This window comes from Amblyraja radiata, chromosome 45 (genome assembly GCF_010909765.2).
Source record: "Amblyraja radiata isolate CabotCenter1 chromosome 45, sAmbRad1.1.pri, whole genome shotgun sequence".
Classification (NCBI taxonomy): domain Eukaryota; kingdom Metazoa; phylum Chordata; class Chondrichthyes; order Rajiformes; family Rajidae; genus Amblyraja; species Amblyraja radiata.
In genome coordinates, this window is record NC_046000.1 from 2,548,142 (window position 1) to 2,571,264 (window position 23,123).

Here is a 23,123-nt window from a genome sequence, read left to right on the forward strand (position 1 = left end):
GTTCGCCGCTGGGCCATATTCTTTCTGGTTTTTGTCCGGGGGTTCAGCTTAGTTCTGCCTCCCACGGAGTCGATAGATTGTGGGGCAGCGGGAGAATACGGAGGAGGTCGGTCTGCTGGAGGGGCGCTAGGGGCAACTGTCTTTCCTGTGGTCCCCCCTGAATGGGACCATCTTCTTCTGGGGTTCAGCGAGGGTACGGGAGATTTGGAAACTTGTATCTGTGAAGGGCGAGCTTTAATCTTGGATCGGGTAGCGGGAATTGGAGGAGCGGACATGGGACTGGCAACGGGTGCAGGCTGGTTCAGTGGGGGTGCTCCACGGACTCCCCAATGATAATTCTCTATCTACTCCTCGTCGTCACCTTCCAAATCTATGCCAGCCGCCGACTTACGTAAGTCTTTATCTACCTCAGCCTTATTTTGTCTCTCTCGCTCCTGGCGATCCTTACTCTCCTTAGCATGCCTATATTCCTGTTTCAATACGGTCACCGACTTCTCCTGACCCCCCTTGGTCAGGGGTATTCCTAGTTTCAAGGCATTACTCTGCCAACTGGCCGTTAAAGACCGTGCCTTTTCTCCGTTACAATGATCGATCCACAACTGAATGGCCTTTTTATAATTTCTTTTTTTATCCTTTTTCCATATTACACTCTGTGCCCTTGATAACACACCCATATCCTTGGAACCCCCTTCAGGCCATTCATCCTCCCCCAGTTTATGAATGAGTCCTCCCGACATACGCCTGAAGGTCTCCTCCATTTCTGGATGCAAGAAACATAGCTGATGTAATGGCCGGTCCAGGTGACAACTGGTGTCCATACCATTACCCATTTTTATACTTATACTATTACACACCAATATTTCAGGGTTAACCGTGAGTCCTTGGTTCCGCCGTATCTCACTCTGTCACTTCAAATTCCTGACCTTCGTGTGGAGGATTTCCTCTCTTAACAACCAGTCTAAGGCGGACTTTCTGTGAGATACGGGGGTACCCTGGCCTCGGTTAACGTCTCAATACTATCAATCTGATGATTCAATAACCATCACATTCCAATCCTATCCCCCAGTGCACTCCTCTTATATACCGTCTACGGTTCCCCCTCTATCCACTCGGTTTTATCCGCTCGATCAGACTAGGACAATCCTCGAGACGGCCCTATCCCCGTGCCCACAACCGGAACGTTCGGATGTCGTCCCACCGACTGACGCAAGCCAGCGAATTACCCTGCAACGCCGGGATACTAGGAAGGACCAAGAGTTGATTTAACTAAATCTACTCACTTGGCGGTACCTCCTTCACATCGATCCCATCGCCCAGTGGATTTTCACTCGCTGGCTCGATCAGTCGCTGGTTGACATCCCACTTCTGACACCAAATGTTGATGCACGTTTTTCTCTTACATCGGTTGTTTCGACAATCATCGACCAGACTCCGGGGTTGCTTTAAACGTACGTTTATTCAGCACTGAGTCTTCACACAGGTTAACAACCCAGCAAAGAGTCAAGCTCTCTGCCCTTAATCGCAATGCCTTTTATATTTTAATGCTACGGTTTATCACCTCCCTCATTCCCCAATCAAGGAACCGACACGTACGCAATAGACAGGACAACAGGTATGTACATATAAGGAGATGTTAGTTAGAGGAACCACACTAGAGCTCAGACAGGTACATTCCTTAGTCTTCCCGGCGAGGGGGATTGTATATTCCTCAACCTTGTCAGCGGGGGCGGGTAATCCCCTATTCACGACTATGCAGTAACTGCAAGACATTGTGTATTACCTGACCACAACTTCCTGAAACCTGCAGCTCCAGTTTCAGCAAGTCTGGTCAGCAGCCATTTCATGTTCTTTAATCCAGTCTACCTGGCCAACCATTTTACCTTCACAGAACAATCTTACAGTGTTGATTCATGATTTACATTTAAATGATGAGAAGGTTCAGTAGGTCAGGCAGCATATTATGGAATCATTGTTAGTCGGTGCGGAAACAGGCCTTTCGTCCCAACGTTCATGCTGACCTAGGGACTTCCTGAGCAAGTCTCATTTGTGTATCCTTGGGCCTTTAACCATTTCCTAACGATCTAGCTGTCCAAATATGAATTTAAACACATAACATAGTTTCGATAGAAAGCACTTAGTGGGAAACAGTTCCATTAAGCAAAGAAACATTTTACCAGGTAAAGTAAACAATTTGGGCAAGGCCCCTCACCTTGACTTGGCTTTTAAAATTATTGCAACAGTTGGCTGCCAGCCCAAGAATCCATTCGGCCCACAAGGTCTATACTAGCCCTCTGGAAACCAGTCCCTTCAGCCCACAACACCCATACCAGCGCTCCAGAAAGCCCCCCCCCCCCCCCGGAGAGGTGGAATATTGCATTGGGGGTGCAGCCCTGACCTGTGATGCTCGGACCCAAACTTAGTCTTGTACACTAAATCTGCCCCCATAATCAGATCTGTTTTATTTTATCTCACGTTTACTGTTTACACAATTCTGACTGGCTGCATCTCTCACCTTTTTCTTTGTTCTTTATCTCTTTCATAAATTTTCAATGATCTTTTTCATTGCTTCTGCCACAGAAACGATATTATATCTTGTTCACTTTCCTATCGCAGTTAGTTTATATTTCGCTTCTCCAGTTGCAGATTTTGCAGTGAAACGTCTCTGTGATTTGCTTGTGCGCAGTGACTGTCTGCTGCTACGCCTCTGATGGACAGCTCTCTCTGCCCCTCCCCCCGGGCTGCGGCCGCCCCTGTCACGTGATGCAAGACAACTTCACTGAAGAATAGTAAGATTAAACGAGAACTTACCAGTTTGAAGTTTGATCCTTATTTTATGAGGAGGAACGTTGAGGGACTACGTGAAGAACCCGCTTACGACGCATGCGTGTCATTCTTCAAAGCAGCGGTGTGGAATCACAGATAACTATAATGACTGAACATAGTAAGATTAGACAACAGGTACCAGTTCAGACTATGATCAAGGGTGGGAGCGGAGGGCACGTAGTCCCTCAACGTTCCTCCTCATAAAATAAGGATCAAACTTCAAACTGGTAAGTTCTCGTTTAATCTTACTATTTTACTTCGGAGTCACGTCAGTGACTACGTGAAGATTTTAAAGCTCTGTGATTTCATGCCGTGGAACGAGTCCATGCATCACATCTGCCTTGATTTTTGGGGAGAGTAGAGTTAACAACATTAGACATCAATACGATATTGAAATCCAACAGTAAAATTATGAACACCAATTATTGCCCCTATTTATGGGTCTATTATATTACAGAACTTAAATTTGTTTCTGTAAATGTTTCAGGTTCAATAACTGGTTTGTTATAAAGTTGTTGGAAAATTCCTCCGTTGGCCATCCTGCTGTCTTGAGGATTTGGTCCATTGGTACGTCCAACTTCATAGCTGCTAATGTAGCTGCAGCCCTGGTGGAGTGAGATTTGAAATGCTAGTTCCCACTCTAGCCTATTTAGGACTTGTTTTAGCCATCCAGAGATGGTCTGGACTGTCACTGTTTTAAATGGCTGTTAGTAGCTGATTAAAGTGACATTCCTCCCCTCTGATGATCTTAGTATACTTCAAGTATGATAGTAAGTGTGTTATAATACAGAGGCGACCATCTGTAGGGTAGGCCCTGAATTCTGTTTTTTAGGCCTGCTGACCCCTGTCTGTTCTGTATGACTATTACACTGATGTAAACCTTAAATTCCAGATGAATTAATCATGTTGTCCAACCTTGTTTTCTGTGGTGACTGGACCCTTATGGCGTGACCAGGACCATCAGCATGACTGTTTTCATAGTCAGTTTCCGTAGGAACAGAGCTGTAGCTGGAGACCAGTTTCTTAACATGGTCAGTACAATGCTCACATCCCATATTTGTGAGTACCTGGTTCTTGGGGACTAATTTTAAAAATGCCCCTCATGAGTTTGTTTACCAGGGTTTGTCCCAACAGAATGCCGCTCTGTACCTTCGACAGGTATATTGACAGAGCACCTCTGGCGCAGTTGATGGCACTATGACTGAGCCTCTCATCGTAATGGAGGCTTGCCAGGAATTCCAGAACAGACGGGATGTTCATAGATCTGTGTGTGATGATCATTGTTGTGACAGTACTTCCCATTACTAGATGATACCAAGTACTGATGTTTAGGTGGACAGTCTGTGACCCGCTGAAATAATTCTGCATTCGGTCCGTCAGTCCCAGGTGTAGAAGAGGTGCTTTCAACTCTAAATAAATAGGTTAATATATAATAGTGACTGGTAACTCCCCTTGTTGCGGGAAGACCCAGTAAGTTAGGTCTATGATGGATGGTGATGTATGGTTCTGACCCATGTTGATATCACCAGTACCCCGGTTGCGTAGGGCAATCAGGTATATCAAGATTCGAGACGTGAAGTCTATAGTTTCTTCCTAAATAACCGACTGATGAGGCAAAGGGAGGGATGCATAAATGATCCCCCAATCAGCGAAGATACATCTGAACCACTGCCCTAGGTTCTGGCTCCCAAGAACATAATTTGATAACTGGTGAGAGCATGGATGTGAATAGGTTGTTATCTGGTGTTCCATACCAGCTGTTCCAGCAATACATATTTTATCGAACATCCATACAGAGTTTTTAGACTTAGCGTGACCTGTTGTCAGCCACTAAATTCAGTTTCCCTGGTAGTTGGAAGCTGATATCCAATCTCTATCTGGATACGCTATTAATCCAGATTAATAGAGACAGTGACTCTAAGACTATTGCCTGCATCACAGTGTGGAGGTACCCGGTGAACTCACCGCGGCGGATGCCAGCCCGTGTCCATTGTGTGCTGCTAGTATTACATGTATGGCTGCAGGCAACAACATCTCGTTCAGACCGAAAGGTCTGATTGACAAGAAGGATTCAATTCAATTCAATTCACAAATAGTGTTGGCCAGATAGTCACATGGTGTCGATATGTTTCTACGCATAAGGTTGACATATGCTACTCCGGTGGTGTTGTCAATTTGTAGATTAACATACTGGTGTTATAACCCAAAACAATTTGACTTAAAGCCATGACTAGCTCTCACTTCCCCAGGTATATATGCCCAACGTTAGTAGTGATGCCTCCTGAGCATTCCATCTCCCCCACAGCTGGAGATGGAATTAGTAGCATCCCAATCCAAGGCCCATCAGTATGTGGTTCCATAGACGGGTAACTGTGTTTGGTTGTTTCATAAGTCTGTCAGAATGACCCCCACATAATTTCTTGAGTGACGCGTGTAGCGCTCTGTACTATGATTATGTAAATGGCCGATATCATGAGGCTGTCACACAGCCCCATATGCCAATTATTCTACTTCCAGTCTGATGGCTGGTTAGTTCCCTGGAAGCCTCCATAAAGGCTGTACCCTTTCTTACAGCAAAGTACTGCCATGTGAAGAGTGTTAACGGTGGACCGCAGACGATCTGTTGTGTTAAATACATCTGTGGGCACCTTCAATGAGTCCTATATAGCAAGCGTATTTTAATACCATGCTTGCCATGTAGTACCCTAGGATCAATCCCTTAGTCGCACCAAAGGTTCCCATTTGTAATGAATATAAAGTACGAAGTATTCAAATTAGTCAATCTAAGATGAAGTGGCAACCACCTCTAAATTATGAGAAGGATATTTAGGACACGAATCCCTGTGATTCGTGTGGATGTCCTCCATAAGTCCTATAATATATGGGCACTGTAGTTCAGTATGCGCTTTAGTTGTTTATTTCCCTGTAAGCATGAACATTCAGTTCGGTACATGCTGAACTGGAGGATAATGGAATGAAGAATTCTAAGGTATTCCCCTGTACTTCTGAATTTTAAGTGTCGGTAGAATAATTCTATGCATACAGATAGATCTGTTATCCACTACCAACCTCCCTGGTTCCTATTAGTAGGTTAGTTACTATTTCGGCATCCTCCGTGGTCGTTGAGGTGCCGGTGTCTGATGAGGGTAGCACATTTCTCAGGAAGTAGTTTTTAAGACGTTCCTTAATGTGTCCCAGAGTTCCCTCGATGTGAAGATCTTTCCCTGTTAAGATAAGATGCCTCCAAATTTTAATATTGGAGGTTGGGAGGTTCCAGGTTTTCATCTGTTAGGACTTAGAACATTCTTTCGTTTCAATTCCCTGCACTACCATGTATACTGGGAACATTCAGGTTTTGCAGTTCCCTGATGGTAAGTGTTTTCCCATAGGTTTTCCGCACCCTAAGTGTACTAGGGGTATGTTCTGCTCCCCTGTTCAAGTGGAGCCCAAACTTGACCCCCTATACTCCCCTCTGAGAAGGGAGAACACTGTGCAGCCCTACAAGAGGTACTGCTGTAGGACTTACTAGCTGCCGCTCTGTGACTAGTCTCCATCTCATGGAGCTGCCACTTACATGCTCCAACAGCCGCTCCAGCTGGTCCCGATGCTCTCGGGCACCCAACCGGCTCCAATGCACATGATCACTGGCCATCGCGGCTGCTCCTGAAGCCGTTACTCTTGAGGCTGCTCCTGCTGCAGTTCCTGCAGCCACTCCATCCGGCTCCAATGCTCACGGGCAATGGCCGTCACGGCTGCTCCTGAAGCTGCTCCTGTTCCAGCTCCTGCAGCCAGCCCAGGATTGAGTCTCGGTGTTCCCCTCTGATGAGTGAGAAACTCTGTGCCGCCCCACAAGGAGTAATGCTGTGGGGCTTATTAGTTGCCCACTGTGGTTTTGCCACTTTGGAGTATTTCCACTCTGCAGCCCCACAAGGGGTACTGCTCCTGCAGCCGGTCCAACCGGCTCCAATGCTCTCGGGCACTGGCCGCTCCCGGCTGCTCTTTATCCTGCATGCTGCAGCCGCTACAACCGACCTCGGTGCTCACGGGCACCGGCCGCTCACGGCTGCTTGTCATGCTGCAGCCGCTCCAACCGACCCCGGTGCTCACGGGCACTGGTCGCTCGCGGCTGCTTGCCATCTCCTCCAGCCGCTCAAACCGACCCCCATGCACACGGGCACTGGTCGCTCGCGGCTGCTCCTCTCCCGACCGGCCGGGGCCGGCGCGGGAGCGAAGTCGGTAGCGAAATCGGGCACAGCTGTTCCCATTACGGGAGATCAGCGTGCCGTTTGCTGCTGCTGCTGCCGGCTGCCCGCAATTTTGCAGGTTCTCCCCCGCCAGCTTTCTCGCTCCTTCCAGCGCCTCTGACCCATGTATAGGTCCGTGGGGCTGTAGTCCGAGTCGTCGGAAATGACTGCTCCAGACATGCTCCACCGCTGTCGGCGTGCTCCTGGAGCTGAAGTCGGCTCCGGCTCCCGTTTTAAGGGAGATAGCAGTGCCCCGGCCGTTGCTGGCTTCCTGCAGTTCTGCAGACTCTCCCCAGCCAGTTCTCATCAGCCTTCTGTAGAAAGATAAAAGGTAAGTAAAAGAAACGACGTTCCCTCACCTTACTGTTGCAGGTTCAACCCCTGCCGTTTGGGAGGAACGTCCTTCCTCCAGCAATGACGAGTTCGAATGCGTGTAGCGTAATGACACGCATGCGTCGTAAGCGGGTTCTTCACGTAGTCACTCACGTGACTCCGAAGTAAAATCCAAGTCCAAGGTGTAGCTATGGGCACCCGCATGGGCCCCAGCTATGCCTGTCTCTTTGAAGGGAACATTGAACAATCCCTGTTCAAGGCGTACACTGTCCCTGTCCCAGAACTCTATCTCTGTTACATTGATGACTGCATCGGTGCTACCTCCTGTATTCATGCAGAACTCATAGACTAACTTCACCACCAATTTTTATTCTGCACTAAATTGTACTTGGACCATCTCCGACACTTCCCTCCCCTTTCTCGATCAGTCTCCATCACAAGAAATAGACTGACTGACATCTATTACAAACCCACTGACTCTCACAAACATCTCGATTACACTTCTTCCCACCCTGCTTCCTGCAAATACTCTATCCCTTACTCCCAATTCCTCTGTCTATGCCCGTCCATGCATCTGTGCCCAAGATGAGATGTTCCATACTAGAACATCCGAGATGTCCTCATTCTTTAGAGAATGGGGGTTCCCCTCTCCCATCATAAACGAGGTCCTCACTCGTGTCTCCTCGCTACACCTTGCTCCGCCCCTCCTCCCCCTTCCCTAGTCACGATCGAGACAGAGTACCTCTAATCCTTACCTTCCACCCCATTAACCGTCGCATACAACACATAATCATCCGAAATTTCCGCCACCTCCAACAGGATCCCACCACTAGCCACATTTTCCCATCTCCACCCCTTTCCAACTTCTGCAGAGACCATTCCCCCTGCAACTCCCTGGTTAACTCATCCCTTCCCACCCAAACCACCCCATCCCCAGGTACCTTCCATTGCAACCGCAGAAGATTATACACCTGTTGCTATACCTCCTCGGTCGACCCTGACCAGAGGTCCCGACAGTCCTTTCAGGTTAGGCTCACTTGCACCTCCTCCATCCTCAACAACTGTGTCCATATTTCAAGATGTGGACTTATAGGCAAATGCAGGCGAGACCAAACACAGACTGGGCGATTGTTTCACGGAACACCTTCACTCAGCTCGCATGAATCAACCTGATCTCCCGATTGCTGGACACTTTAATTTTCCTTCCCATTCCTGCACAGACCTTTCTTCCTCGGTCTCCTCCATTGTCAGAGTGAGTCTAAACACAAATTGGAGGAGCAGCATCTCATATTCCTCTTAGGAAGCTTATGAATATGAATATGGTATGAATATTGATTTCTCTCACTTCCCTCTCTCTCTATTCCTCCACCACCTTGGTCGCACTAGCTTCTTATTTTCACCCTATAAATAGCAATGTTACAAAATTTTGAGATTTAAAAAATCAAGTCTGTAATTTATCCCATCAGATAAAGCATAAAAATAAGTTTAATTTGACACCTAATTCACTTTCATATCTCAAGTATTTAAAAAGTTATGGTCATTTTCATACTGGGAAATGAGCATCTTGTTCCCTATTGATTTTCTATGGACATAACAAAAAAGCTGTGATCGTGAAGTCAAAAGCCCATAACTTTCTTAAAAATTAAGAGAACTGAATGAAATTTTCAGTTATCATAGATTGAAGCATTCTGAAACAAATATAAAATAATCTTACTTGGAAGACCTGAAATTAAAGCATATAATTAGTTAGTTACCTAATTGTAGCTAATTTCAGACTTCAATTACTAGATCTAAACATCTATCCATTTCTTAATAAATGATTAACATTTTAAAATAGCCTAAATGTCCAAATAATATTCACAATAAAACATGATTTTTAAATCTCATTTACATTAATTTATAGGCCAAATGGAAGGAATTTAGTGTTCAATTGCTGTAAATAAATGCCCATTTAAATCAGCTTTCTAGTGGGTTCCTGTGGAACGCGCTGGTTTAGAACGTTCACATTGCGGTAGATTTGTGCCCCAAATGCCGAGAAAAATACTGCGGGATATAATGGGCCCAAAATGAGCTACTCGCAATATTAAACTTTGTATAAAGGGATCTTTAGAAGCCCTTTTTAATGTAAAAATATACAGCCAACCTTCTGTGGTTTGCTTTATGAGACCCTGCGGTTGTTGGCGGTCGCGGGTTTAGAGGTTGATTTTTAAACTACTATAACTATTATTCAAGGCCTTTAAACCTAATAATAGCTTTTGCGACGGGGTCTTTCAGCGATTTTTCGTTAATAATTAACTAGGCTGAACATTTTCGATTGGAACAGCTTAGAGAAAATCGCGTTTTAAACCCGCCCCCTCTAAACGGCGCCAAAATCGCGCACAATTGCAGCGACAGATTTTCAGCGACGCTTCAGGTAGGCTTTGCAACATACCTACTATAAACAGCTTACAATGACCTGTTTCCTTTATCATCGTTACTTTTTTGCATATCTTTCATTCATAGTTTTTTATCTCTCCACATCACCGTCTATATCTCACGTTTCCCTTATCCCCAACCAGTGTGAAGAAGGGTGTGGACCAGAAACGTCCCCCATCCCTTCTCTACAGAGATGCTGCTGCCTGTCCCGCTGAGTTGCTACATCTTTTTGTGTCCACAGTCACTAAGCAATTTGCGCGTTGACGTCACAGAGGCCGCGGCCCGTCACTGACGTCGTTGCCACGGCAACCGGCCGGTCCGGGCGCGGGTCGGCGACGAGGCCCACGGAGGGGGAGCGGCCTGGGCCCGGGGATGGAGCCTGAGGTTAAGGACGGAACTGAAGTGGGGTCGCTCGCTCGCTCGCTCGCTCGGTACTTGTGGTGTTTAGACGAATGAGAGGTGATCGCACGGATGCTCTTGTGGTTTGCAGAGATAGAGAAGGCGGCGATTGTATCAGACGAGCTGGTCCTTGCTCTCTGCCATTCTCGTGTGGATCTGCGGCCTGACTGGTGGAGTTTTGTGGGCCTAACTGCTCCTCCACTGTGGACATCCATCGGGGTCTTCTCTTCCTCCTTGCCGGGCAGTGAACAGTGAGTGTGTGTTAGTGCCTCACTCTATCGGCTCCCTCCCTCCCTCCCTCACTTTTACCATTCTCATCCTTGTGCAGCAACCCCTCCTTCACCCTCTCCCCTCACTCTGCCTGTAATCTCCTCGATTTCTAGTGACCCCCTGAAATCTCCGCTCGTTGATGTTGATGTTGCTGTTGTTCACAATGTTGGTGGTGCTGCATATGTATTGTGTTCAGATTTAGTCACCAAGGTAAATGAAAGATGCCAGTAAAATGGAAAGAGTGCAGAGGAGATTTACATGGATGTTGTCTGAACCTGAAGTTATGGGGTGAGATTGGACAGGAACCTTATTCCTTAGATCATGGAAATCTGAGAATTGGTCTTCGAGGTTTATATAATTCTGAGGAACGTAGAGAGGGTGATCCCACATAGTCCTTTTGCCAGGATATGGGAATCAGGAACTGGAGGGCATGGATTTGAGGTGAGACAGGAAAGATTTAATAGATACCCAAGGGCCATTGTTTTCACATGGAGGGTGATGAATAGGTGTGTTTTTTACAAAACTGGGTACAAAAAGTGTGACATCATAAATAAAACTAAAGTTGACAAATAATTGATTTCAACATGATTCAGATGAATCAAAATCCCTCACAGCGGCAGTACATGACAGGGAGAGATAGATCATGAAGTTTGAGAAATTTTGATTAATGAACAAAATTCCTATTCGTTATTTTACACTGTATGTTTGGTGTCCACCATAACAACCGTTACATGAAATTTAGAGTCATTTTTGCTAAAGCATGATAGCTGATTTCTTTACTTTTGCTGTTTTTCAACATACAAAAACAATTGCTAAAAACACGGAGTATGTTGTTGTGCCAGTAAGAACTGTTTGTTGCTTTCCCAATAACAAACCTTGGATTACAAGCAACATCAAGAGCCTCCTAAACAAGAAAAAGGAGGCTTTCAAGGTTGGTGATCGGGAAGAAATCAAGAGGGTACAGCACCACTTGAAAAGGAGTATGAAGCAGGCAAAAGGGGACTATAAAATGAAGCTGGAGAAGAAACTGCAGTACAACAACATCAAAGAGGTGTGGAGAGGAATGAAGACCTTCACTGGCTTCAAGGAGAAGAGAAGCCAGCCGTCAGGAGACGTGGACAAGGCCAATGAGTTTAACCTGTTCTATAACAGGTTTGATCTGGTATCCCCTCCCACCTCTACAGGTGCAGCCTCTCCCCCACCATCACCTCCACGAGGCAGCCCCCCCAACACCACAGCTGCAGCACCTCCTATGCCGGCATCTCCTCAACTGTTCTTCACGGCGGACGAGGTGAGAGCGGAGCTGAGGAGGTTGCGCCCTGGTAAAGCAGCTGGCCCTGATGGTGTGTCCCAGGCTACTAAAAGACTGTGCGGCACAGCTGGCGGAGCCGCTCCAGACCATTTTCAACCTGAGCCTCCAGTCAGGGAGGGTACCAGGTCTGTGGAAAACATCATGTCTCGTGCCGGTTCCCAAAGCAGGGCGGCCGACCGAGATCAACGACTACAGACCGGTGGCCCTTACATCTCATATTATGAAAACAATGGAGCGGCTACTCATTCGTCTCCTGAGACCACAAGTCCAGCACGCACTCGACCCCCTACAGTTTGCATACCAGGAGAACATTGGGGTGGATGACGCAGTCCTCTACATGCTGCACCGGATCTACTCCTTTTTGGACAAACCCGGTGGCTATGTGAGGATTATGTTCTTCGACTTTTCAAGTGCGTTCAACACCATCCAACCCCTGATTCTGAATGACAAGCTTAAGAAGATGGGGGTGGATTCCACATTTATCTCCTGGATACACGACTACCTGACGGGTCGACCAGTTTGTCAAGCTGGGGGACAGTGTGTCTGGCACAGTGGTGTGCAATGTTGGAGCCCCACAGGGAACGGTTCTGGCCCCGTTCCTCTTCACCCTGTACACAGCAGACTTTAACTATAAGTCTGACACATGCCACGTACAGAAATACTCAGATGATACAGCGATTGTGGCATGTGTAAGGAACGGGCAGGAGGAGGAATACAGGAACTTGACCAGTGCCTTTTGTGCCTGGAGTGAAGAGAACTGTCTCACCCTGAACACAACAAAGACTAAAGAGATGGTGGTTAACTTTGGCAGGTCCAAGCTCCCCCTTCAGCCGGTCAACGCTGCAGGGGCTGACATTGAGGTGGTGCAGACATATAAATACCTTGGAGTGCACCTTGACAACAAACTGGACTGGTCTGTCAACTCTGACTCCCTCTACAAAAAAGGCCAGAGCAGACTCTTTTTCCTCAGAAGGCTCAAATCCTTCAATGTGTGTAAGGATATGCTGCACATGTTTTACAACACAGTGGTTGCAAGCGTTATTTTCTACGCTGTTGTCTGCTGGGGCAACAGCATTAGTGCAAAAAACAATAGGAAGCTGGTCAAACTGGTTAATCGAGCTAGCTCAGTGCTGGAGGGGAGAGTAGACTCTGGGATGGAGGTGCTTGAGAGGCGTATGAGGCACAAGGTGCAGGTCATCCTGAAAAACCCCGGGCATCCCCTCCATATAATTCTGGAGAGTCAAAAGAGCACTCGGAACAACAACCGGCTCCTCTCCCTGCCCTGTAGAACGGAGCGGTTCAGGAGATCCTTCACCCCTGCAGCCATTAGATTTTATAATTCGGACCGCTAGGCTGTAGGGGGATGCATTTTGCAATTATTAATTTTTAACTTTTAATTATTGCTCTTTTTAAGTATTTATTGCTCTCAGGTAGTGTCCACATTGTATTCTATGTATTTTCTGTCTGCGTTCGTTTTGAATCTGTGGGTTTGTTGGTTGGGAGCTTCTGGACATCTGAATTTCCCTGAGGGGATCAATAAAGTATTTATCATTATTATTATTATTATTATTATTATGTGACCAAATGAGCAAATTCCTGTTATCTACTGAAACGTGCTTTACGCGCGTTACACATTGTCCAAGGGCGGACACCAACATGAAAGTAGCTCCTGTTTCTTCCAGTATTTCTTTTTCTGTAATTTCTTTCTCATGTTTTCAATAAACTTTATGGAAGTAATTGTCCATAAATAATAAGAGACTGTAGGTACATAATTTGATGGAAATATAGCTACTGCAAAATGCTGGTGTTACGCGTGTGATGGTGGAAACCAAAAATATTCACTAATTTTGGCATGCAGCAGCTTTTAGAGAATCTTGATATTAAGGTTACTTTCTGCTCATAATTTCATTATCTATAGAGCTCTTCAAACTAGAACATTTTCAGTCTTCTTGGGAAGAGCTTTGGTCTTAATGTACCATTGTGGTGTAACAGTGGTTGCTCTAAAATAGGGTGGACGCCAAGAGTAGCCACTGTTACACTCTTTGAAATATGGCCATTCAAGACCCTTCTTCAGGCAGATGATTAAAAAAGGATATTGCTGTTGTACAAAACGTTGGTCAGACTGCACTTGGGAGTATTATGTATGTCTGGTCATCAGGCTACAGGGAGGGATAAGGTAGCAGTGGGGGAAAGTGCAGAAGAGTTTTTTTAGGTGGGCTTATTTTGGACAGTCTCTTAAAATGAGTCTCTTAAATCTCTCTCTCCTCTTGCCTTAAACCCAAGCTCTCAAGTTTTAGAAACCTCTACCCTTGCTAAAAAACAGCATTCACTTTATTTATGGCCGTATGAATTTGTACACTTCAGTAAGTTCACCCCTCAAGCCTCCTAATGTTTAAAAGTTCCACCCTCTTCTTAGAACTTAAGCCCACAGCTCCTGAAAACATCCTGGTGAATTTATTCTGCACACTCTATATTTCAATGACTTGCTTCTTACAGCTGACTGACCAGACCTGTACACGGTACTCCATCGACGACTTGTACAGCTGAATCTTGATGTCTCAATATCCTTCCCAATGCCAAAGTCTTCTTCCCCACACTGTCCACCTAACTTGGCACTTTCTGGGAACCATGAGCCAGTATTCCTGAACACATGCCAGCGATCTCCCATTTAATGTACAAGTCCTGCCCTGGTTTGACACATCGAGGTGCAATACCTTACACTTGTCAGAATTAAATTGCATTTTGAATTCCTTCGCTCACCTTCTGATCTAAATCTTTAAAAAATATATTTTTATTAGAAGCAATTCTACAGTCATATAAACCATGGCATATAACATAATACATTTTGTGTACAACTTCTTGTTTTAAATTTAACAAAAACAAATAACAAAAGTAAGAAAAGAAGAAAAAATAAGAGATTAAGTAAAGAAGTGACGTGTAGGCCCCAAAAGTTAACGATTAGTAGTTTGTGGATCGATAATGAAAAAGAGCCCATAAGTATGTGGAGAAAAAGAGAAAGTCAGAAAGGAAAAACAACAGAAAAAAAGAACAAAGAAAGAAGAATTAGATAAACAAAAAAAGAAAAAAAAGAACAGAAAAGAAAAGGAATATACCTACTACATATCTTTCCACACCCCTCACCCAGTTCAGAAACGGTTAATTTCCCGAGTTGTGTTGCACCATATTGAAAGAGTTAGTTATTAATTGATTGTTGTCATATTTAAGCTTTCCTGTTGTAAAAGGCCAATTGTAATGCATGATGGAATATGGACAACTCCCATCGTGACAAGGGTTTTTTTAACGTAAGTTGATAAGTTTGCAGCTCTCTTGCAAGGTTTGTTTATGTAAGTTGAAGAGGTTAATCAGATAAGAAGGGGCCCAGAGGATGCCATTGGGATGACTGGCTTTTGGCAAAGAGTGAAGAATAACTCCATATTTGTAGGTGGATGATGATTTTTGTACATTACATCATGCAATTGGTTTTATTTCTGTACGTATATAAACTCACGTTTTCTAGTATGTCTTTGTGTGTGCTGCTGGAGATTCAGACATGAAACTGTTGCCTCTGGGTCTCTAAGTCTACACCCGTCAGACGTTAAATTAAAGCTTTGTATGGTCTTAAGAATTTGTAATTTGTCTATCTTTTAAGTGAACTTTTTCAATATTATATATACTTGTAATAAATCAATGAAAGGAGACAATATCTTTAGAAATTGTTCTGATTTTCCTGCAAGGACGAATCTCATATATTCGAGATGTAATATTTCGGACATGCTGGTGATCCACATTTTAAGCGTTGGGGTGGGTGCATTTTTCCAAAATTTGAGTATGTTTTTTTGCCGTTATCAGACCATAGTTAAGAAAACAATTTTGAAATGAAGTTAGCTCAGAGCAGGCTTCCATTGTTCCGAAAATAATCAATTCTGTGTTGGGGTCCAATTTTATTTTGAATAGATTTGTGAAGATTTCAAAGGTTTCTTTCCAAAATTTTTGAAGATTTATGCAGGAGATGAAGGAATGGCTATAGTTGCTTCTTGAGATAGACATTTATCACAGACGGAGGAAACATTTGGAAACATTTTATTCAATTTGGTTTTCGAGTAATATAGTCTGTAACATTTTTAATTGTATTAGGATATGTCTTGCATTAATCGAACACTTATGTACATATAACAAATATTTATTCCATCTGTCTTTAGAAATTTGTATAGATAGTTCCTGTTCCCACTCTCTTACATAGAAACATAGAAAATAGGTGCAGGAGTAAGCAATTCGGCCCTTCAAGCCTGCACCGCCATTCAATATGATCATGGCTGATCATCCAACTCAGTATCCTGTACCTGCCTTCTCTCTATACCCCCTGATCCCTTTTGCCACAAGGGCCACATCTAACTCCTTCTTAAATATAGCCAATGAACTGGCCTCAACTACCTTCTGTAGCAGAGAATTCCAGAGATTCACCACTCTGTGTGAAAAATGTTTTCCTCATCTTGGTCCTAAAAGATTTCCACCTTAAACTGTGACCCCTTGTTCTGGACTTCCCCAACATCTGGAACAATCTTCCTGCATCTAGCCTGTCCAACCTCTTAAAAATGTTGTAAGTTTCTATAAGATCCCCCCTCAATCTTCTAAATTCTGGCGAGTACAAGCCGAGTCAATCCAGTCTTTCTTCATATTAAAGTCCTGACATCCCAGGAATCAGTCTGGTGAATCTTCTCTGTACTCCCTCTATGGCAAGAATGTCTTTCTTATTACATCTGATGACGGTATCTCTATATTTAGAATAATATTATACAAGTATGATATTAAATGATTTGATTCTGCCTTACTGTTCATAGAAACATAGAAAATAGGTGCAGGAGTAGGCCATTCGGCCCTTCGAGCCTGCACCGCCATTCAATATGATCATGGCTGATCATCCAACTCAGTATCCTGTACCTGCCTTCTCTCTATACCCCCTGATACCTTTAGCCACAAGGGCCACATCTAACTCCCTCTTAAATATAGCCAATGAACTGGCCTCCACTACCTTCAGTGGCAGAGAATTCCAGAGATTCACCACTCTCTGTGTGAAACTTTTTTTCTCATCTCGGTCCTAAAAGACTTCCCCCTTATCCTTAAACTGTGACCTCTTTTTCTGGACTTCCCCAACATCGGGAACAATCTTCCTGCATCTAGCCTGTCCAGCCCCTTAAGAATTTTGTAAGTTTTTATAAGATCCCCCCTTATTCTTCTAAATTCTAGCGAGCAAAAGCCGAGTCTATCCAATCTTTCTTCGTATGAAAGTCCTGACATCCCAGGAATCAGTCTGGTGAGCCTTCTCTGTACTCCCTCTATGGCAAGAATGTCCTTCCTCAGATTAGGAGACCAAAACTGTATGCAATACTCCAGGTGTGGTCTCACCAAGACCCTGTACAACTGCAGTAGAACCTCCCTGCTCCTATACTCAAATCCTTTTGCGATGAATGCTAACATACCATTCACTTTCTTCACTGCCTGCTGCACCTGCATGCCTACTTTCAATGACTGGTGTACCATGACACGCAGGTCTCGTTGCATCTCCCCTTTTCCAAATCGGCCACCATTCAGATGATAGTCTATTTTCCTGTTTTTGCCACCAATGTGGATAACCTCACATTTATCCACATTATACTGCATCTGCCATACATTTGCGCACTCACCCAGCCTATCCAAGTCACCTTGCAGCCTCCTAGCATTCTCCTCACAGCTAACACTGCCTCCCAGCTTCGTGTCATCCGTAAACTTGGAGATGTTGCATTCAATTCCATCGTCCAAATCATTAATATATATTGTAAATAGCTAGCGTCCCAGCACTGAGCCTTGCAGTACCCCACTAGTCACTGCCTGCCATTGTGAAAAGGACCCGTTTACTCCTACTCTTTGCTTCCTGTCTGCCAGCCAGTTCTCTATCCACATCAATACTGAACCCCCAATACCATGTGCTTTAAGTTTGTATACTAATCTCTTTTGTGGGACCTTGTCGAAAGCCTTCTGAAAGTCCAGATATAACACATCCACCGGTTCTCCCTTATCCACTCTACTAATTACATACTCGAAAAATTCTAAGATTCGTCAGACATGATTTACCTTTCATAAATCCAAGCTGACTTTGTCCAATGATTTCACCACTTTCCAAATGTGCTGCTACCCCATCTTTAATAACTGACTCTAGCAGTTTCCCCACTACCGATGTTAGACTAACTGGTCTGTAATTCCCCGTTTTCTCTCTCCCTCCCTTCTTAAAAAGTGGGGTTACATTAGCTACCCTCCAATCCTTAGGAACTACTCCAGAATCTAAAGAGTTTTAAAAATTATCACTAATGCATCCACTATTTCTGGGGCTACTTCCTTACGTACTCTGGGATGCAGCCCATCTGGCCCTGGGGATTTATCGGCCTTAAATCCATTCAGTTTACCTAACACCACTTCCCGGCTAACCTGGATTTCACTCAGTTCCTCCATCTCATTTGACCCCCGGTCCCCTGCTATTTCCGGCAGATTAATTAAGTCTTCCTTAGTGAAGAGAGAACCAAAGTAGTTATTCAATTGGTCTGCCATGTCCTTGTACCCCATGATCAATTCATCTGTTTCTGACTGCAAAGGACCTACATTTGTTTTAACTAATCTAACTTTGTTTAACTAACACACCCGGAGTAAAAATCCACGCAGGTCAAGGGGAGAACGTACAAACTCCGCACAGACAGCACCCATAGTCAGGATTGAGCCAGGGTCTCTGGCGGTGAGGCAGCAACTGTACCGCTGCGCCACTGTGCCGCACAGAATTATATAACCATTTCCTCAGCCATAAACGCACCCAATATGTGCTAGTAATGTCCTGTTTGCCAGCTTGTTGACCCTGTGTTCCCCTCCTGCAGGGTTTAGGAGCCGTTGTTGTGGACGGAGAGACGGGGACGTGAGCAGCCATTGAGGGTGGGCCCCCCCCCCCATCTGTTCGGTGTGCGGTCTGAGCTTCGAGGGGCTGAGCTTCGATGGAGGACCATATGACGGGCCACAACAAGGAGAAGCGTTATGAGTGCGATGTGGGTGGCAAGGCCTACCAGAAGCCGAGCCGGCTGGAGACCTACCGGCGGGTGCACACGGGAGAACGCCCCTTCAATTGCTCGGAGTGCGGCATGAGCTTCACCCGCTACGACAAACTGCTGCAGCAGTGAACGGCCCTTCACCTGCTCTGTCGGCGGCAAAGGCTTCAAGTCTTCCACGGACCTGAAGGGGCACTGGCGCGTGCATACCGGGGAGCGGCCCTACACCTGCAGCGACTGCGGCAAGGGCTTCACCCGCTCCAGCAAGCTGCTGAAGCACCCACAGCATACCCACAGCGGCGAGCGCCCCTACACCTGCAGCGACTGCGGCGAGGGCTTCACCCAGTCTAATCACCAGCTGAAGCACCAGCACACCCACACCGGCGAGCGCCCCTACACCTGCGCCCAGTGCGGCAAGGGCTTCACCCGGTCCAGTCAACTGCTGGAGCACCAGCGCAACCACACCGGCGAGCGCCCCTACACCTGCGCCCGGTGCGGCAAGGGCTTCACCCGCCCCTCCAAGCTGCTGTACCACCAGCGGGTGCACGCCAGCGACCGTCCTTACCCCAGCCCGGTGTGTGGAGAGCGCTTTGCCAGGGTCTCCCACACCCTGTCTCACCAGCGCGTGCACACCAGTGTCCAGCTCTACGACTGCCCGTACTGCGGTGAGGGGTTTGACAGCTCGGGGGGTTGCGGCAGCACCGGCGGTCCCACGCCACCAAGCAGCTGCTCCCACTATGACAAGAGAGCATGGGGGCTGCGTGAGCACCAGCGGATACACACCAGAGAGAGACCCTTTGTGTGCGCTGAGTGTTCAAAGGTTTCACCCGCATGTCCAGCCTGTGGCAGCACCGGCGTATCAACAGCGGTGAGTGTCCCTTCGCCTGCCCGTCCTGTGGTAAGGGCTTCACCCGCCTTGACCACCTGCTGGAGCACCGGCGAGTCTACACCGGCCTGTGCCCCTTCACCTGCCCGCTCTGTGGCAAGGCCTTTGCCTGCTCCTCCAGCCTGCTGGTACACCACCACGTGGATAGATAGGCTCTGTTTAGGTAAACACAACATGTTGGTGATCCTTTGTTTGTGGCTCAGAGAGCTCCACATGGACTGATGACGTGAGGTGATCCAGCTTTTATTTGCAAATAAAAGTTTAAACTTGAAGAATTCTCCGTGTTGCCTTAGTTAATTTTGAGTATTGGAAACCACGACACCCCCCATCCCTTACTCCCCCATGCTGGCTACCTCCCATTCCCCTTACTCCCCCAAGCTGGCTACCTCCCAACCCTTACTATCCCAAGCTGACTCCCGCCGTACTGTTACGGGCTGTGGGTCGGCAGCGTACTCACACACGGGGCCGGGTAGAGCACGGCAAGCGGACACACGCGGCCATAACCTCCCTGACCCACACACCGGGGTAATTCACCCCCCCGGACCCCCACATGGGGTGACTCACCCGGGTGGCGGCTGTCTGTTGCCCCAAACACCAAACGATATTGCCAAGTGCAGGAACATAGAAACATCGAAAATAGGTGCAGAAGTAGGCCTTTCAGCCCTTCGAGCCTGAACCGCCATTCAATATGGTCATGGCTGAACATCCAACTCAGTATCCTGTACCTGCTTTCTCTCCATATCCCCTGATCCCTTTAGCCACAAGGGCCACATCTAACTCCCTCTTAAATATAGCCAATGAACTGGCCTCAACTACCTTCTGTGGCAGGGAATTCCACAGATTCACCACTCTGTGTGAAAAATGTTTTTCTCATATCGGTCCTAAAAGACTTCCCCCTTATCCTTAAACTGTGACCCCTTGTTCTGGACTTCCCCAACATCGGGAATAATTTTCCTGCATCTAGCCTGTCCAACCCCTTAAGAATCTTGTACGTTTCTATAAGATCCCCCCTCAATCTTCTAAATTCTAGCGAGTACAAGCCGAGTCTATCCAGTCTTTCTTCATATGAAAGTCCTGACATCCCAGGAATCAGTCTGGTGACCTTCTCTGCACTCCCTCTATGGCAAGAATGTCTTTCCTCAGATAAGGAGACTAAAACTGTACGCAATACTCCAGGTGTGGTCTCACCAAGACCCTGTACAACTGCAGTAGAACCTCCCTGCTCCTATACTCAAATCCTTTTGCTATTAATGCTAACATACCATTCGCTTTCTTCACTGCCTGCTGCACTTGCATGCCTACTTTCAATGGCTGGTGTACCATGACACCCAGGTCTCGTTGCATCTCCCCTTTTCCTAATCTGCCACCATTCAGATAATAATCTTGGAAGTTGTGGGGAGTTGTCCGACTGCCCTGCGGCTACAGATATGCATGGAGACGAGAATAATTTCTTAACATTTCTGGAGATGGTTGGCATTTTCTTTCATTATTGATAGCACAACCTGAATTCTGAAGAATTCCAAAGAGCACAGTTGTCAAAGATCGTCTCTTAAAGAAAGCAGACAGCAACAAAATTGTTAAAGGTAAATCAAAGCAATCTTTTAATCAATTGCCAGACGGGAGTGGCGAGATCTACAAAGAGCACACACGTTGCTCAGTGCTTCTCGGGCTTCACTCAAAGAACAAAGGAAAGTTAGTGTAATTATACATTTTCTTATCAATAAAACACACCTTCTAAATCTGAGTGAAAGATCCGTTATCTAAGGGAAACAAGGGTGTTTGCAATGTCAGCCTTATTCTCAAATCTTGGCACAGCTTCAGTGCAGCTGCCCATTCCAGAAGGACAACTAACTCCATTTTGTTTTCAAATGACTTCCATCTTGGTTCCAGAATGGGCATCCGTCTGTGAACTAAAACAAGCTTGTAAGACTTGGATGAAAGCCACTGCCTTGTCCTTAGATGGGACAGGCAGTTCAGGCAGATATCTAATATGGTGCTGTGCCCAGACAATACATCTCTATGTTAATACATTGTTTCAATGATTAGTATCAAGCTTCCAAGATATTCCCAGACTTTATTCTGCTGGGAAAATTCAATTTTAAATTTGACTGCTTTCTGTTTATCAGCAAATCTCCATTTTTAATTTACGAACCAAACCTGGCCAAATTTAAATCTTTCATAGTGAGGTCAGGATAAACTTGCTTTATTTGTTACATAATGTGCCACAACTTTCTTTAAAAAAACAGTTTAAAATGCCGAAGAACAGCAGATGCTGGAAAATCGAAGGTAGACAAAAATACTGGAGAAACTCAGCCGGTGAGGCAGCATCTATGGAGCGAAGGAAATAGGCAACCTTTCGGGTCGAAACCCTTCTTCAGACTGATTTGAGGGTGGGGCGGGAAGAAGAAAGGAAGAGGTGGAGCCAGTGGGCTGAGGGAGAGCTGAGAAGGGGAGGAGAAAGTAGGGACTACCTGGCATTAGAGAAGTCAATGTTCATACTGCTGGGGTGCAAAGTGCCCAAGCGAAATATGAGGTACTGTTCCTCCAATTTACAGTGGTCCTCACTCCGGCCATGGAGGAGGCCCAGGACAGAAAGGTCGGATTACGGAATGGGAGGGGGAGTTGAAGTGCTGAGCCACCAGGAGATCAGGTTGGTTATTGCGAACCGAGCGGAGGTATTCGGCGTGTGTGCGTGAGAGTGAGAGTGTGAGTGAGTGTGTGTGAGAGAGAGTGCGTATGCGGGAGACAGCGTGAGAGAGGGACTGTGAGAGAACGAGGGGGGAGTGTTGTGTGTGTGAGAGAGGGACTGTGTGTGTGTGAGAGAGAGCGGGAGTGAGTGTGAGAGAGCAAGATGGAGGGAGTGTGTGTGAGAGAGAGCGAGTGTGTGAAAGAGAGGGAGTGTGGGTGAGAGAGGGAGTGTGTGAGAGAGGGAATGTGTGTGAGAGAGAGGGTGTGTGTGTGAGAGAGCTGAAGTGTGTGTTAGAGAGAGAGAGAGGGTGTGCGCACGAGAGCAAGGGAGAGGTTGTGTGAGAGACAGCAATAGAGCGGTGCTTGTGTGAGAGGAATTGTGTGTGAGAGAGGGAGTGGATGTGTGATAGAACAAGAGAGGGAGAGTGTGTGCATGTGAGAGAGAGGGACAGAGAGAGGGTGTGTGTGGATAACATAGAAACATAGAAAATAGGTACAGGAGGAAGGCATTCGGACCTTTGAGCCAGCACCGCCATTCATTGTGATCATGGCTGATCGTCTCCAATCAATAACCCGTGCCTGCCTTCTCCCCATATCCCTTGATTCCACTAGCCCCTAGAGCTCTGTCTAACTCTTAAATCCATCCAGTGATTTGGCCACCACTGCCCTCTGTGGCTGAGAACTCCACAAAT